This window comes from Salvia hispanica, chromosome 3 (genome assembly GCF_029641045.1).
Source record: "Salvia hispanica isolate PSC_SH4W2 chromosome 3, Shi_PSC_v1, whole genome shotgun sequence".
Lineage (NCBI taxonomy): Eukaryota > Viridiplantae > Streptophyta > Magnoliopsida > Lamiales > Lamiaceae > Salvia > Salvia hispanica.
In genome coordinates this window covers 14,932,445-14,948,396 of record NC_142694.1, presented here as the reverse complement: position 1 = coordinate 14,948,396, position 15,952 = coordinate 14,932,445, and positions in this window count along the sequence as shown.

Below are 15,952 nucleotides of genomic sequence, written 5' to 3'. Positions count from 1 at the left end.
AATATGGCCAAATTTTTATAATATTGATTTAACCATTAAAATTAACTCTATATATTTATGGTAAGATTATTTATAAGTCTCATTTTCATTAACAATAATTCAACACTTTTTTAGCTCTATTTCTATTATTTATCAATTTTTATATTAAATATATGTCGTACATTATTAATATTGCCTCTGTCCCATTAGTGTTGAGACAATTTTTAGAGTATGAAAATTAAAGAATAAATATTTAGTGAATTAAGTGAAGTGAAATTAAAATGAGAGAGAAAATAAAATTAAAGAAAAATATGAGAATAAAGTAGGTTAGAGAATAAAGTAGTAAAAACTACTCCCTCAGTTCCTTCATAGTTGAGTCATTTTTCCATTTCGGGAAGTTCCCACATAGTTGAGTCATTTCAATATATAGTAACTTTTTCCTCTTTCTTACTTTACTCTCTTTTACTTTATTCTCTCTACTTTATTCACTTTTTACTTTATTCTCTCTACCTTTTTCTCTTTCTTACTTTTTTATCTATTTATTTAACACACTCAACATTCATTTCTTAAACTCCGTGCCGAAAAGTTCCGCCTCAACTATGAGGGAACGGAGGGAGTACGTATGATTTTTTCAATACTTACACGAAATCGAATAAGAAAATGTCGATCCCTGATATTTCGATCTTTCCAGAACTGAACTTTATTAAATAGTTAAATGCTTCCCTTCTGCACAATCATTCTTCAATCTCAAATTCAATATTAATAAAAGTCGACTTTTACATTAAAGAAAGAAAATGATGTGGAAAAAGAGTCAGAAACTATATTTGAGGCAGATGGAAGCTTTCTTGCTTTGTTCATTTAGTACCATTTTTTTTTATGTAATTACGGTTTAAGAGTAGAAAATTGTTGAGATAATGCTAATTAAAAAATTTGATGTAATTTACATTCTTCCGAATTGTGAATTTTGCCGTTTAGGGACAATTGCCCCAAATTTTAAAACTAAGTCGATGACTAACTGTAGACGCTTGTAGAAGTTTTGGTGGCATGACATACATAGTTGTGCATCGCACTAGCTTCATCCTTGATGAGACAAGAGAGTTCTAGTATTCTCTTGCGGCTTATCAAGAAAAGTAATCATCCATGAAATGATTGGCAAATGATGAACAACAACACTCCTTATTGGTCCGCGACTGATCTGAAAGCAAAGGGGGTTCGTTTCAAGAAGAGTTCGTATTTCTTGACGGATATCAAGTTCATATCCTATTGCATGTATGCAGAACTCCAACTTCCTATCTTCTACATTACCTACAATACAGAAGTATTTTCTCTAATGCTATTGCATTTGAGATGTTGCCTGAGACGGATACAAACATGGGCGTGACAGCTTACTTTAATTTCATGAAAACTCTTATCAACAATGCTGAAGATGTGAAGGTGCTACGGGAGAAAGGCATATTGTGCAGCATGTTGGCGAACGATAAAGAGGTGGTTGAAATGTTTAAAAGCATTGATATTTATGGATTATCAAATAATTGCTTTTTTAGTGATGTGAATATGGGGATTGCGGAGCACTGGACTAGCAAAGCAAGGACATGGATGGCCCAACTCATCAAAACCAATTTTCGGAGCCCATGGACGGTTATAGCTCTCACTTTTCTATGCCTAACTATTATACAAACTTACTTCAAAAGCATTCTTGACGAACAATTATTTTTGTGAGGTGACATTATATGATCACCACTTCTAAAGCATATACCACTTTTGAAGTGATTCAGTTAAAATGTTATATTATCTTGTTCTGCATATAGTTTTTGAGTCCATACATGAGGAAACAACGACAACACAAATTTCATGAGGAAATGAAGGAAAAGAGCCTACTGTTTTTGGGGGTTACACAAGGATAACACAAACGTAGTTTTAACATATTAAAATTATTATTACTATTACAATTTTACAATTTAAATAAAAAATAAAGTTTGATTTGTAAATTTTCTTTATCTAACAATTAAGGATGAACATTCGGTTTTTAGTTCGACTTTTGCCCAAATCGAACTGAACTTAAAAATTGAAATTTTGTAAAAAACAAAATGAAAATGAATTATCTAAAAAACCAAAATTCGAACTATTAAAACCGATTCAAACCGAAAAACCGAAATTGCAAAATTATATTTAAAACCAAAATTTTAAATCCAAAATACAAAAATCAAACCAGAAAAACCAAAACTACATAAATATAACCAAAAATCGAAGATTAGTTTTCTATAATTAACATAAAATTATATTGCATCAACCAATTATAATGTCCAAACAATTAAAAGCTCAATAAAATCTAAATATTAGTAGTATAAGCAACCAAGTCCAAACAATGAAAGCTCAAGAACTCATGCCGTGAATCGAACAGTCCGTTTCAGTTGGCGACCAATCTGAAAATAATACTATTTATATTTTATGTTTCAATATAATAATATAGATTAAATTAAATACATAATTTCGTAAAGAAAAATCTAATCAAAACCAAATGAGGATTATAAAAAGATGCCTTAGTTACCTAATATTCAGGATTTCACGAGATATCCAAAGCTATAATTATATGACTACGTATATATTAACCCTGTCTATATAATTAGGGCAAAACAAATTCTACGTATGTATGCGGCCGACTCCATAGATAGTTCCATCATACACGCCACCATGAACAACGATGTGTTGATTGAGATTCTCTTACATTTGTCTGTCCAATCTCACCTTAGATTTAGAGTTGTATGCAAATTTTGGGTTGATGTCATCAATTCATCGTATTTCATAAACTACACACTTACAACAACAGATTAGATGACATGGTATGTCTAGATGTAATTTTATCCAATGTTGGAATTCGAGTCCAACACATGAAGTCATTAATCTTGTTTCACAAATGTACTTGTGAAGGGTTTCCGTAGTCAAGCCGTTCTTGCGGTACAATTACTCACTTGAATATTATTGGGCTACCTGTTTTTTAGTGTTGGGCCCAACTAGGGGATGGAGTGGGCTATCTATTGCAGAGAGTCCACTCTAACTAGGAAGTAATAAAACAAAGTCCAAATTAAATAGACAAATCAATCATAACAACACTTATTTAGTTAGAAACAAGATCTTGAATTAGTGGTAAATGACTAATATCTTAAGCGAAAGGTCTCAAGTTTGGACCCATGGCCTTAATTCTTTTTTTGTCGATTATGCGTATGATTAGCCGTACAAATTTTAATTAGAAATATACAAATTTTAACTAATTGTTCAATGGTACGGAAATATCAATCTCCGCTAAAATATAAACTGTTGTGTAATATAAATAAATACAAATTCCGTTAAGAATTGTGCTAACCAGATTAGCCCGTTCGATCTAATGGGTTGAGGGTGTCAACCCGGTAGAATTGACTACTAATCATGTGGTCAAGCTACACTAAATTTTATCATCAAAACATATTTAAATATCTTTATACTAATATGCTCCCTCCATCCCCAAATAATATGCATTTTGGGTTAGGCCCAAGTTTTAATGCAAACTTGGTAAAATAAGAGAGAGGAAGAGGCACGAGTTTTAATGCAAAACCGAAATTTCAAAATTATATTTAAAAAATCCCAAAATTTAAAATCCAAAATACAAAAATCGAACCAGAAAATCCAAACTACAGAAATATAACCAAAAATTCGAAGATTAGTTTTCTATAATTAACATAAATATATATTGCATCAACCAATTATAATGTCCAAACAATTAAAATCTTAACAAAATCTAAATATTGGTAGTATAAGCAACCAAGGCCAAACAATGAAAGCTCAAGAACTCATGGCGTGAATCGAACAATCCGTTTCAGTTGGCAGACGCATCTGAAAATAATACTATTTATATTTTATGTTTTAATATAAGAATATATTAAATTAAATACATAATTTAGTAACAACCCTGAAACTATGAAAGAAAATATCTATTCAAAACCAAATAAAAATTATAAAAAGATGCCTTAGTTATCTAAACCTTAGTTATCTAAACGCTAATATTCAGGATTTTACGAGATATCCAAAGCTATAAAATTACTACGAATATATTAACATTGTCTTTATAATTAGGGCTAAAACAATTCTATGTATGTATGCGGCCGACTCCATCGATAGTTCCATCATACGCGCCGCCATGAACAACGATGTGTTGATTGAGATTCTCTTACATCTGCCTGTCCAATCTCTCCTGAGATTCAGAGCTGTATGCAAATTTTGGGCTGATGTCATCAATTCGACGTATTTTCAAAAACTACACACTCACAACAACAGATCAGATGACATGGTACGTCTAGAAGTAATTTTATCCAATATTGGAATTCGAGTCCAACACAACACGATGTCATTAATCTCGTTTAATACCGACCAGTTGAAGAGGTTAGTGTTAACCTCTGATCGAGTTTCATTATATGGGCCAGACTTATATGGACCAGTTAAGGGTCTAATCTGTATCAACATTGGGCAATATGACCATTCGTCCAGCCAAGTGAGGGAGCCCATAGTCATAATATGCAACCCTTTTCTAGGCCGGTTCAAGGTTCTCCCGCATCTTATTACAACCTCTTCGTGTAGAATATCCCCTCGCTCAGCTGCATTTGGTTTCGATGAAGATAACAAAGTAGTGCAGCTGTCGTTTTGCTATAAGCACGACTGTCTCCACGCCTATGTGTATTCAATAAGAACAGATTCATGGAGGGACTTGGCCTTTGATCATGGTCCAGGATTTTTTAGTCCTATAAAATCAAAGTGCTTGGATGGTCAGTTTGCCCATTGGAGAGTGACGCGTATGGGGGAACTTGTTGTAAGAATATTTATATTCTTATGTGACCTATGTGTCTATTGGTTTAATTTTAAGGATCAAGTTTATATTAAATTAAAAGAGATTCTAATATTAAAGACGATACCGTGATGGATCGGTTTCGATTAAAGGATTAGAATCGGGTGTATTGATAACCCTCATCTCTTTCCTTATTATTTAGTAATATGTGGAATAAATATATATGTATGTATATTTATGTGTGTGCCGTGTATTTACCTAAAAGGAATAAGTGGCAGTTATATTGGATATAATAAAAGAAGTTATAACTACCAGAGAGATGTTAAAATGACAACGCTATTTTGGATGACACTGTGCCACCAATCTGAGCCGTTAGATTTTAGATCTGATTCACCCTTAGCTTGCCATGTGGCAGGCACAATTTTAAATAAAAAATATTAAAAAATTGTTGAAGGCTATAATGGGAAATCATCTTTAAGTTTTATCTTCAACCTCAGTCACGTCATTTCCTCTTCTCACTTTCTTCAATTTTGGCAAATATTATATCAAATCTTTATCAATAATCAACAAGATTCGCAGCGCTATTTTCAATATGTGTAAATTCTTTCAAAAATCATGGATTGCTACTTTCAATCTCATTTTTCAATTTCGCAGATGTTCAATCTTTGTTGTTATCGCAAATATTCAACCTCTCTAATTAATCATTACTTCGGCTTTCATTGAAACCATGGAAAATGATGTTCCTGCCCACGTCCAATACACCTATTTCGCCGACGGTAAGTATTACTTATCATTGTGTGATTGTTAAATTGCTTATTACATTTCATGGATTTTGATATGCGATTGAATTTCATGAATTTGATAGGTAATTGAACTCACGGATTTGTATCTTTTCTTGTAAATGACATTTATGTATTGGGAATTGAATTTCTTGTGGTTATATTTCATAACTTACTGCAATTTAGTGATTGAGTGTTTGTATTACGCCTCACAAATTCATTTGTCGGATTGCTTGATGGAATATGTTATGTTGCTTGCTTATGTTTACTAATTTGCATGTTAGCTTTATTTAATGACCAATTGAAGAAATTCTCTAATTTCAAGAGCTTGCAAATGAAATTTGTGTATTCGTAATTAAATTCCATGGAGTTCAGATTTAAAAACTGATTGTAATTTATTGATTGATTGTTTTTATACAGATTTTGTACGTTTGTTTGCTTGTTTATATATGTGATATTGCTTGCTAATGGGTATTAAATTTCATGCCAATTTTCAGCTGTAATGTTAGATTTTGGGAAAAAGTTGAGAGCAACTCCCCGACCTTACCTGTTATCGAAAAGAGGAAAAGAGTGGAAGAAGATTTTACTTTATTGGATGGCCATATGTATTTGAAGTTCAGATACTTAAAGAGTTGAGATAAACTCCCCGGCATTGCAATATGTAACAAGTGTTTTCACATACTATCATAAAAATTCGATAGTGCTTGCCTCAGAATCTGTAATTGCTTGGTTGAACGTGTTGGATTGCTTGCATCGTTATATGAAATAACATATCTTGTCATTAATTCCATATCCTTCTTTATAATTTAATTGCATCACATATTGTATGTCAATTTATCATTTAGTGCTTTGTATTACCAAGGATTTAAACAGATTAGTGCTTGAAGTTGTTTGTACTCAACTTAGAATTTGTATCGTAATTTGCTTGGCAATGTGTCAGAATATGTTACAAGAGTTTGTTTTGCTTGCCAATGTGTCAGAATTTGCTTACTATTGTAAATCATGCCTTATGCGCGTTTAACCTTCAATGTCTACATGAAACAAAAAGTAACAAAAAACTATCAATGTTTACATCAAAAGAAACCAAAAGTCATCTACCATTAGGAGTTAGTTTCCTAAAAAAATTAGACAAAACACAGTGATGTATTCTCCTAAAACAATATCATTCACCATTTAAGGTCTAGAGTACTCTGCAACTATCTTTTCAGCATCAACGAGTCCCTTCTATTGTGCCTCTTCACAGTGGCGTGTTGCCGTACTCATTACATCATCCAAGAACTTATTTTGAGCTTCTACAGATTTCCTCCGAGAGTCCTCTTCTGCAGCTTTGCGGTTACCTTCCTCTTTCTAACTATTGTTTAATCGTGTTCTGTGTTACCTGACGAAAACCATTACACATATCAGGTATTAACAAGCACATTCCCAACTATTAAAAAGCAAATTATATACACATGCCTTTTGACACACATTTCCAATACTTTATTAAAACGAAAAATTAAATGAACAATTAATAAGCTTGAATAAGCAATTCTAACAAATTGAACATGCAATTCTAACATACTGAACAAGCAATTCTAACACTCTAAACAAGCAACACGTTTATCAAGCAATTCTAACACTTCGATCAAGCAATTCTACCACGCTGAACAAGCAATACGTTTATCAAGCAATTCCAATGGGCAGACAATTCGAAATAGCTAAATAATAATATATTAAAAAACACATTCCAAGATTGGTACGCAACTTAAACACATGCCTTTTGAGCCACATTTTCAATGTTTATCAAGAAATTCTAACTCACTGAACAAGCAATTTGTTGAACAAGCAATTCTAACACACCTAACAAGCATTTTAACACACTGAATAAACAATTATCAAATGAATTAATTGAATTGAATATTAAGCAATACTAAATGTATCACAATTAAATTGGAATCAGTAACCACCGAACAGAAGCACGTACCTGCTCTGTTCAGCGACGGCAACAGCTTCTATCATCGACGACCAGTGATGCCAAGCGATGAAATCTGGCGATAGAATCCTACTCAAAACCAAATTTATGCTACGAAGGCCAACTATATCGACAATAATTTTAACACTCTAAACAAACAATTCTAACACGCTAAAAAAGCAATAAGTTTATCGAGAAATTTCAACGGGCGGACAATTCGAAATAGCTTAATAATAATGTACTAACAAGCACATTTCAAGCTATTGGTAAGCAACTTAAACACATGCCTTTTGACCCACATTTTGAATACTTATCAAGCAATTCTAACTCACTGAACAAGCAATTTGTTTAACAAGCAATTCCAACACACTTAACAAGCATTTCTAACACACTTAACATGCAATTATTAATCGAATTAATTGAATCAAATTGTAAGCAAAACTAAAACAATCACAACCAATTGGAATACATAACCAAGTAATCGGAATCAGTAACCAGCGACATTAGAAGATTTTGTCAGCAATGCCAAGCGATGACTTCTGGCGACGGAATCCTACTCAAAAGCAAATTTAGGCAACGGAGGTCAATTATATCGACAGAAGATTTGGACTGCTGGTAGTTCAAACGAAGAAAGGCAATCGATGACTTGCACAAACCGTTTGATTAAGGATTACAGCGCCGTCGCCCTAGGTTAATTTTTTTCCAAAATCGGTGGTCTTAATTACAGAATAGGGGAGCAAGAAACGACTATGCAGTTTCAATGTAGTGGGAGAGTGTGTGAGAGAGATATCTATTCTGAATCTGTTTCCCAAATTACCGTGATTTTCCAAATCCCATATCAATTTCAAGTTAGGTAAAATGCCAATAATACCCTTTCAAGCAATGTTTACTTCACTATCAAGCGAAATGAACTCTATTTCTACAAATTAATCCAACCCGTTCAATTACTAGATCTAATGGATATAAACGATGTTAGGTTGTCATTTTAATTAAGGAGTCACCATAGTGCACCTCATAACTACCATGTAGTTATAAAAATTGAATAGATGCGTCTATTCATGAAAAGCCATATATATTTCCTCTATATATGGGTAATGACATTCACAGAAAGGTGGCAACCGAGACTTATGTATGAGTATGTGTTCTCATGCATGCAAAATAATAGTAGTAACACATGTAAGGATTATATATACATTTGTGAGTACATGCAAACAGTTAGTTGCATGTTATAAAGTCTCACGACAATTACATCTATGTAATTAAGGCATTCACATACATATCTGTATATAGATTACTCTCGGTCCACATATATAGGGGCATGTTAGGGTGCCACCACCCCTTAAAATAACACCATACCACCATTTCTAGCCAATCATTTGTACACGTGGACGAATAATAAGCTGCCACGTGGCAAAAAAAATAAAAAAAAATCTGGAAAAAGACGGGCAGCAATATGCTGGTCTTTGTACAACAATTTTTCTTGAACAGCAATATCCGACCACTATACAGCAATCTATAGATTGTTGTGTAGTGTTTGTAATATTGTTGTGTAGCGTTTATAATATTGCTGTATAAGCATTGTCACGTTGTCATTTTAAGAGGGGTTGTCATTTTAACACAAACATATATATATATATATATATAGAGTCTCATTATCCACAAATCCACTCTTAAAGAGTGAACCACCGAACCCTACCAAATTAGGGCTTTTAGATCTAGTTTTTTAGGGATAAGATACATAAATTTATAAATTATTTTCGCCTTAATCACGAGCCTATTTTAATTCATCCGAAGGTAAATAAGTCATACTAACATGCTACGAAGATTTAACTTCGTTCCAGAATATATTACTTCATTCTAGTAGGTTTTTACTTCATTCTAATAGGTTTTTACTTCATTCCAGTACGTAAATGTGGTTTCGCCGTCGCGTGCCGTTCTTTTTCTCTACAATATCTATCACCACCGCCTTGGTGCTAATATGGTTTAATAAACACATGGAATAATGTAATAAATTCTTGGAATGAAGTATGTGTAGAAGCATTTGAAGTCCTACTGGAATGAAGTAAAAATCTTATACAATGAAGTAATAACGTTTCTGAATGAAGTAATAAACTCACTTGAATAAATTGCACTTTTAAATGTTAATCAAGAAAAAACCCACGTCAATGAATTTGAATGAAGTATATGTTGAATCATTTCAAAACTTACAGGAAACAAGTAAAAACATGTTGTAGTTCAAGGTATTATGTACAGAATGAAGTAATAAACCTATACAATGAAGTAAAATGGGCTAGTAATGAAGCCGAAAATTTTTTCACAGCAGCACATCTCATCAAAAAAACTAGATCTAGTGGCCCAGATTTGGTCTCTAGTTCGGTCTTTAAAATTGGTTCGACATTGATCACAACTCTATATATATATATATATATATATATATATAGAGAGAGAGAGAGAGAGAGAGAGAGGGAGAGAGTGTTGATCTATGTAAAACACATTCTTAATACAAAAATACAGAACCAAGCATACAAAGGTCATTTTTAGGTCATCTTACGCTTATTTTTGTGTCATTATATAAGGATGACATAAAATGATCTTAACATGACCTCAAACCCAAATTTTATAATATGACCTAAAACTTCTTTATAATGACCCATCGTGTTTTTCTTTAATTATTGACCATTAGATTGAAAAATCCCATGGTCATGATTTGGTCAGGATTTTGTATTGAGATGCATTTTTGTATTGATCATTTTCATATATATATATATATATATATATATATATAGTAGGTAAAGTCATTGATTCTTTATTCATTAAAAGAATCACTAAAGGCTTGAGGTGAAAGAGGAGAATTCAGTGAACGAAAGGACAAACATAAATGGTGGATTTCAACCTCTACATCAATTGAAGAAAGCTTGGATGGAGGTTGGTGATTTTATCTTCACTTATAATATAAATGTTATGGTTGAATTAATTCAAATCTAGAATTAGATTTCATTATAGAATCATTAAAGCATTGAGAAATGGCTTACAGTTGGTATCAGAGCCAACTTAGATTTGGTTAATTCACCATTTATGTGATTTCAAAATCAAAATTTGAATGGTCTTGAATTTTTCGATTTTGGTTAAATATGCTTCCGCTTATGTGTTGGGTAATTGGTTTATGAAATGTTAAAATAATATAAAGATATTATACCCATTAGAGATTTCAATATTTAAATAATATATAACTTGTTTATCACCAAAGTGGTCTTGTTATATTGCATTTATTTATTGAAAATGATAAATATTAATTAATTGATCATGATTATAGACATGCTATAAATGACATAAAAGTTTGATTGATCAATTATTTTTTATTATCTATATACTGGGAGATCACCCAAAGGTGGATCATTGTATATAGTTAATAAATACGAAAAGGATTAATCATTTATTCATGTGTCATTTAGTATGTACACCCAAAGGCAACATGCTTATTTGATATATTAATTGTTAAATTATATATTTAGCATCGCTGAAAGTACATGTGCTTAAGTATTACCCAAAGGTTACTTGAATGCATGTTATTTAAAGTTTTATTGTTGTTTATGAATCTGTGTTAAAGAACTCAAGCACGTATAGATAAGCATGTATAAATGTTGCAGCTTTATAAAATTTGTGTGCATATGCTAACTCCGTCATTAAATTAATGGGCAAAATTATGGAGAATGGCCATACTAACGGAAGAGGAATCCCCAACCATTATAGATGTCACTCTGTAACTAAAAATCTCAATATGAGACTTGGGAGTGATCAAATAGGTTGAGCCTTATGAGCATGACGATGGCAGAAAATTTGAGGTCATCTTTGCCCATGACAAAAAAAAGGAGAGAATTTATTAAGAAAATTAAAGAGTGTTCACGATCGGGTTTGGCTAATAAGTCAAATGTAGAAGCACAATGAATGGGCTTACTACAAAGAAGTTTGACTGGTCTCAGCCGATTCACGATCATGTAACAAACATGTCTAACTTGACAGACAATAAAGTTAACGACCTTGAAAATGGAGGTTCATGTGCAATTGTCGGCCAAAATTTATCGTAAACTCCCTACATGTTGAATTTAGTCAGTTCCAGGTGAATTATAACACCATTAAAGATAAATGGGACATTTAAAGAATTATAGGCTATGTTGGTTTAAAAGGAAGGGAGATTAAAGAAGATAAATTATCAAGTTGTGAAACTCATAGGTCTTGGAGGTGTAGACACCAGTAAAGGAAAACTAAGTAACTAGGACAAAAGGAAGGATAAATATTTTCTGAAAGGTCCGGAAGAGCATATCCATAAGGAAAAGATGTGTTTCATTTGCAAGAAAATAGAACACTTCAGAAAAGATTGTCCTAAAAGGAAGGCTTGATTCGATAAGAAAGTTGAACATAACGGTTTTGTTTACTTTAAATTAAATCTTATCGAAGAACCTAATAATACTTAGTGGTCAGTTTTGTGCTACGATTCATATGTCTCATGTTAAACATGGATTCAGTTCGATCCAATTTACAAAAGTATTTGAACAATAATTGTTCATAAGAAACATGATAAAGGCATGGAACAAAGGCATTAGGACTTACAGATTGATCTTAGACATCGGATGTCATATAGATCTTAACGGTTATCTCTATGTGCCTGAGTGTGCTATAAATATTATTTCTGTAAGTGGATTGGATAACTTAAGTTTTAATATCAAGATTGGATATGGTGTATCCACATCGTACCGAAATGATTACTATTATGGTAATGGTACATTATTTGATTCACTTAATAGATACAATCTTGATGCAAAGTTTTCTGAATCCTTATTTAATATTTAAAGTCGAGGCGTTAAGCGTTGTTCGTCAAGTAAAAGTTTGGTGTTCTTGTGGCATTAAAGATAAGGTCCTATTTCCAAAGAAAGTATTATGAGGTTGGTAAAGTATGAAAGTTTTCCTCAAAATTGGAATTTAGTGTCCTAAATATGTGTATAGATTGCATTAAAGAGAAACAAACTAAACACATTATCAAGAAATCAGCAACGAGAAGCACTCAGCTTATTAAGTTAATACATACTGATATACTCGGTCCTTTTGATACTCCTTCTTGGGTTAGTGAGAAATACTTTATCATCTTTATCGACGGTTACTCACGTTATGGAATAAATGTCTACTGTATGAAAGATCCAAGTCATTGAATGTCCTAAAGGTATTCATTGACATGGTGGAATGACAGTTAGATAGAAAAGTTAAAATTGTGAGGTTGGATAAAGATGTTGAGTTTTTTATGAAAATTTTATGGATAATATCCATGTCCATTTGTTAAGTTTCTCGAAGTAGAGGCATTTGTGCACGGTATACATTGCTTAATACTCCGCTACCGGATGGTGCAAAGGAAAGGTAGAATCGTACATTAATGAAAATGGTTAGAAGTATGTTAAGTTGTTATACTTTACCCTTTTCATTGTGGATTTATGCTTTAAAGACTACGATGTATATGCTTAATTAGGTTCCCAGTAAGACAGTTCATAAAACTCCTTTTGAACTGTGGACGGAAAGGAAACCTAGCTTAAGGCATATTCGTATTTGGTGTTGTTGAGCATAAGTAATGTTATATATAGTCCACATGAAAAGATTTTGATTTAAGAATTGTCAGTGAATTTTTTATTGGCTATTCGGAAAAATCAAAGAGGTATACACTTTATTGTTCTAACCATAATACGAGAATATTTTAAACGGGAAATGCCAGGTTCATTGAAAATGGTGAAAACAGTGGGAGTGGTGAAAAGTGGATGTTCATGAAGTCCACGATAAGTTTCATCCACATGTTGTTGCACCTAAGGCTGTTAATAACATGATGATGTGTAAAACCCACTAACCGAAAATGAAGTAGATGAACCTGTCACAATTCTAGAAGAGAATAGTGAACCACAATAAATATTGAAACAATCAGTATGGAAAAAAAAATATGTCGTTTCAAATTACTGTGGTTTACACTATTAAAAGTGAATGTGACATAAGCCGTGATAAATATTTACTCATTCCAACGAGCCATGAAAAGTGACTATTCTTTAAGAATTATTTTGGCTTTGGTGGCTCATTATGATCACGAGCTTCACCAAATGGATGTAAAAACCACATTTTCTGAATGAAGAAATGGTAGAGAAAGTGTATATGGACCAACCTGAAGGATTCTTGACCACATGACAAGAAAAATTAGTATGTAAGCTGAGTAAGTCAATATATGAGTAAAAATAAGCTTCATGTGAATGGTATTTTAAAGTTTAATGATACCATTATGTCATATGATTTTGTAGAGATCATTATTGATCGATTGTCTATGTAAAAATCAGTGGGAGCAAGTTTATGAATTGAGTCTTATATGTTGATGATATTTTGCTTGCTGCAAATGACATGGGTATGTTACATGATCTTAACAAGTAGTATCTCTCTATAAGGATTGCTCCAATTCAGAAGGGAGACGAGTGGTAAAATGAATGTCCTAAAAGTGAATTTGAGCATAAAGATTTTGAAATGAAGATATAAGTGAGACATCTTTGTGACCGAAATAGAAATATTTTGAGTTTATCACAAGGATTATTGAATTTGTCTCACAAAGGATATATCAATAAAATTTTGGAGAGATAGAATGGAAAATTGCTCTTTAAAGATAGCTCCAATTTAGAAGGGGGACAATATCCTAAAAGTGAATTGGAGCGTAAGGAAATGGAAAGAATTCCATATGCATCAGTGGTTGGGAGGTTGAACTATGTTCAAACATGTAGAAGACCGAATATTACATTATTGTTGGTATGTTGGGTCAATATCAAAGTGATCCCGAAAGGATCACTGGAAAGCTGCAATGAAAGTCTTCAGGTTCTTGCAAGGCACCAAAGAGAACATGTTTATATAAAGGGGATCTGATGACTTAGAAGTCATTGGATATTCAGATTCAGACTATGCCGAATGCGTCAATGGTAGAAAATTGACGTTTAGCTATTTGTTCCTTTATGTCGTGGGAGCAATATTATGGAAAAGTGGAAAATTTTGTCATTGCTATTTCCACTATGAAAGTTGAATTTTGACATGCTTTGAGGTCAAGGTTCGTGAAAAGTTATTGTGAAACTTAATCTTGGGACTTGGGATTGTTAACATTATAGCCAAGCCACTGAGAATTTACGGTATAATTTCGCAGAAATCTTCTTCTAAAAGAAAGATAAGTACTTGAAAGGTGATACATATGACGTTGAAGTACTTTTCGGTAAATGAAGAAGTACAGAAACATGAAGTGTCCATTGAGCATATTAGGACAATATAATTGGAGTGGATCCATTAAATAAAGGATTATCACCCAAATGTTTATTGGCCATGAAAAGCATTTGGGTATTATGGAGGAAGTCTTGCTATTCGAATTATATTGTGTTCATAAGGTATAAGACACTTGGAATTCAATTAAAGTTGTGTTTCTGTTTATTAAATATGTTATCATTATAGTTCGTATACAATTATGGTTCTTGGATAACATATAATAAATTGAGAATAAAAGAGCTACTCAATGAAAGGACAATATAAAGTTAGAATTGGTTTGTGATACATGGAAGGGATCATATCGCATAATGATATGTGACCGCCATGATTCGATTAGTTCTAATTTTATATGGTATTTAAAGGATTTATGAACTTGATATAAAAGTGCACATTATGGTAATTGAACCATTAAGTCGACACAAAGGTCAAGTGGGAGAATGTAAGAATATTTATATTCTTATGTGACTTATGTGTCTATTGGTTTAATTTTAGGGATCAAGTATATATTAAATTAAAAGAGATTCTAATATTAAAGACGATACCGTGATGGATCGGTTTCGATTAAAGGATTAGAATCGGATGTATTGATAACCCTCCTCTCTTTCCTTATTATTTAGTAATATGTGAAATAAATATATATGTATGTATATTTATGTGTGTGCCGTGTATTTACCTAAAAGGAATAAGTGGCAGTTATATTGGATATAATAAAAGAAGTTATAACTACCATGTAGTTATAAAAATTGAATAGATGCGTCTATTCATGAAAAGCCATATATATTTCCTCTATATAGGGGTAATGGCATTCACAAAAAGGTGGCAACCGAGACTTATGTATGAGTATGTGTTCTCATGCATGCAAAATAATAGTAGTAACACATGTAAGGATTATATATATATTTGTGAGTACATGCAAACAGTTAGTTGCATGTTATAAAGTCTCACGACAATTACATCTATGTAATTAAGGCATTCACATACATATCTGTATATAGATTACTCTCGGTCCATATATATATATATATATATATATATATATATAGGGGTGTATTCAGATTAATGTATAAAAAGCTGTTAAAATGTAAAACTAATTACATCCCTTGATTTAGTGTGATC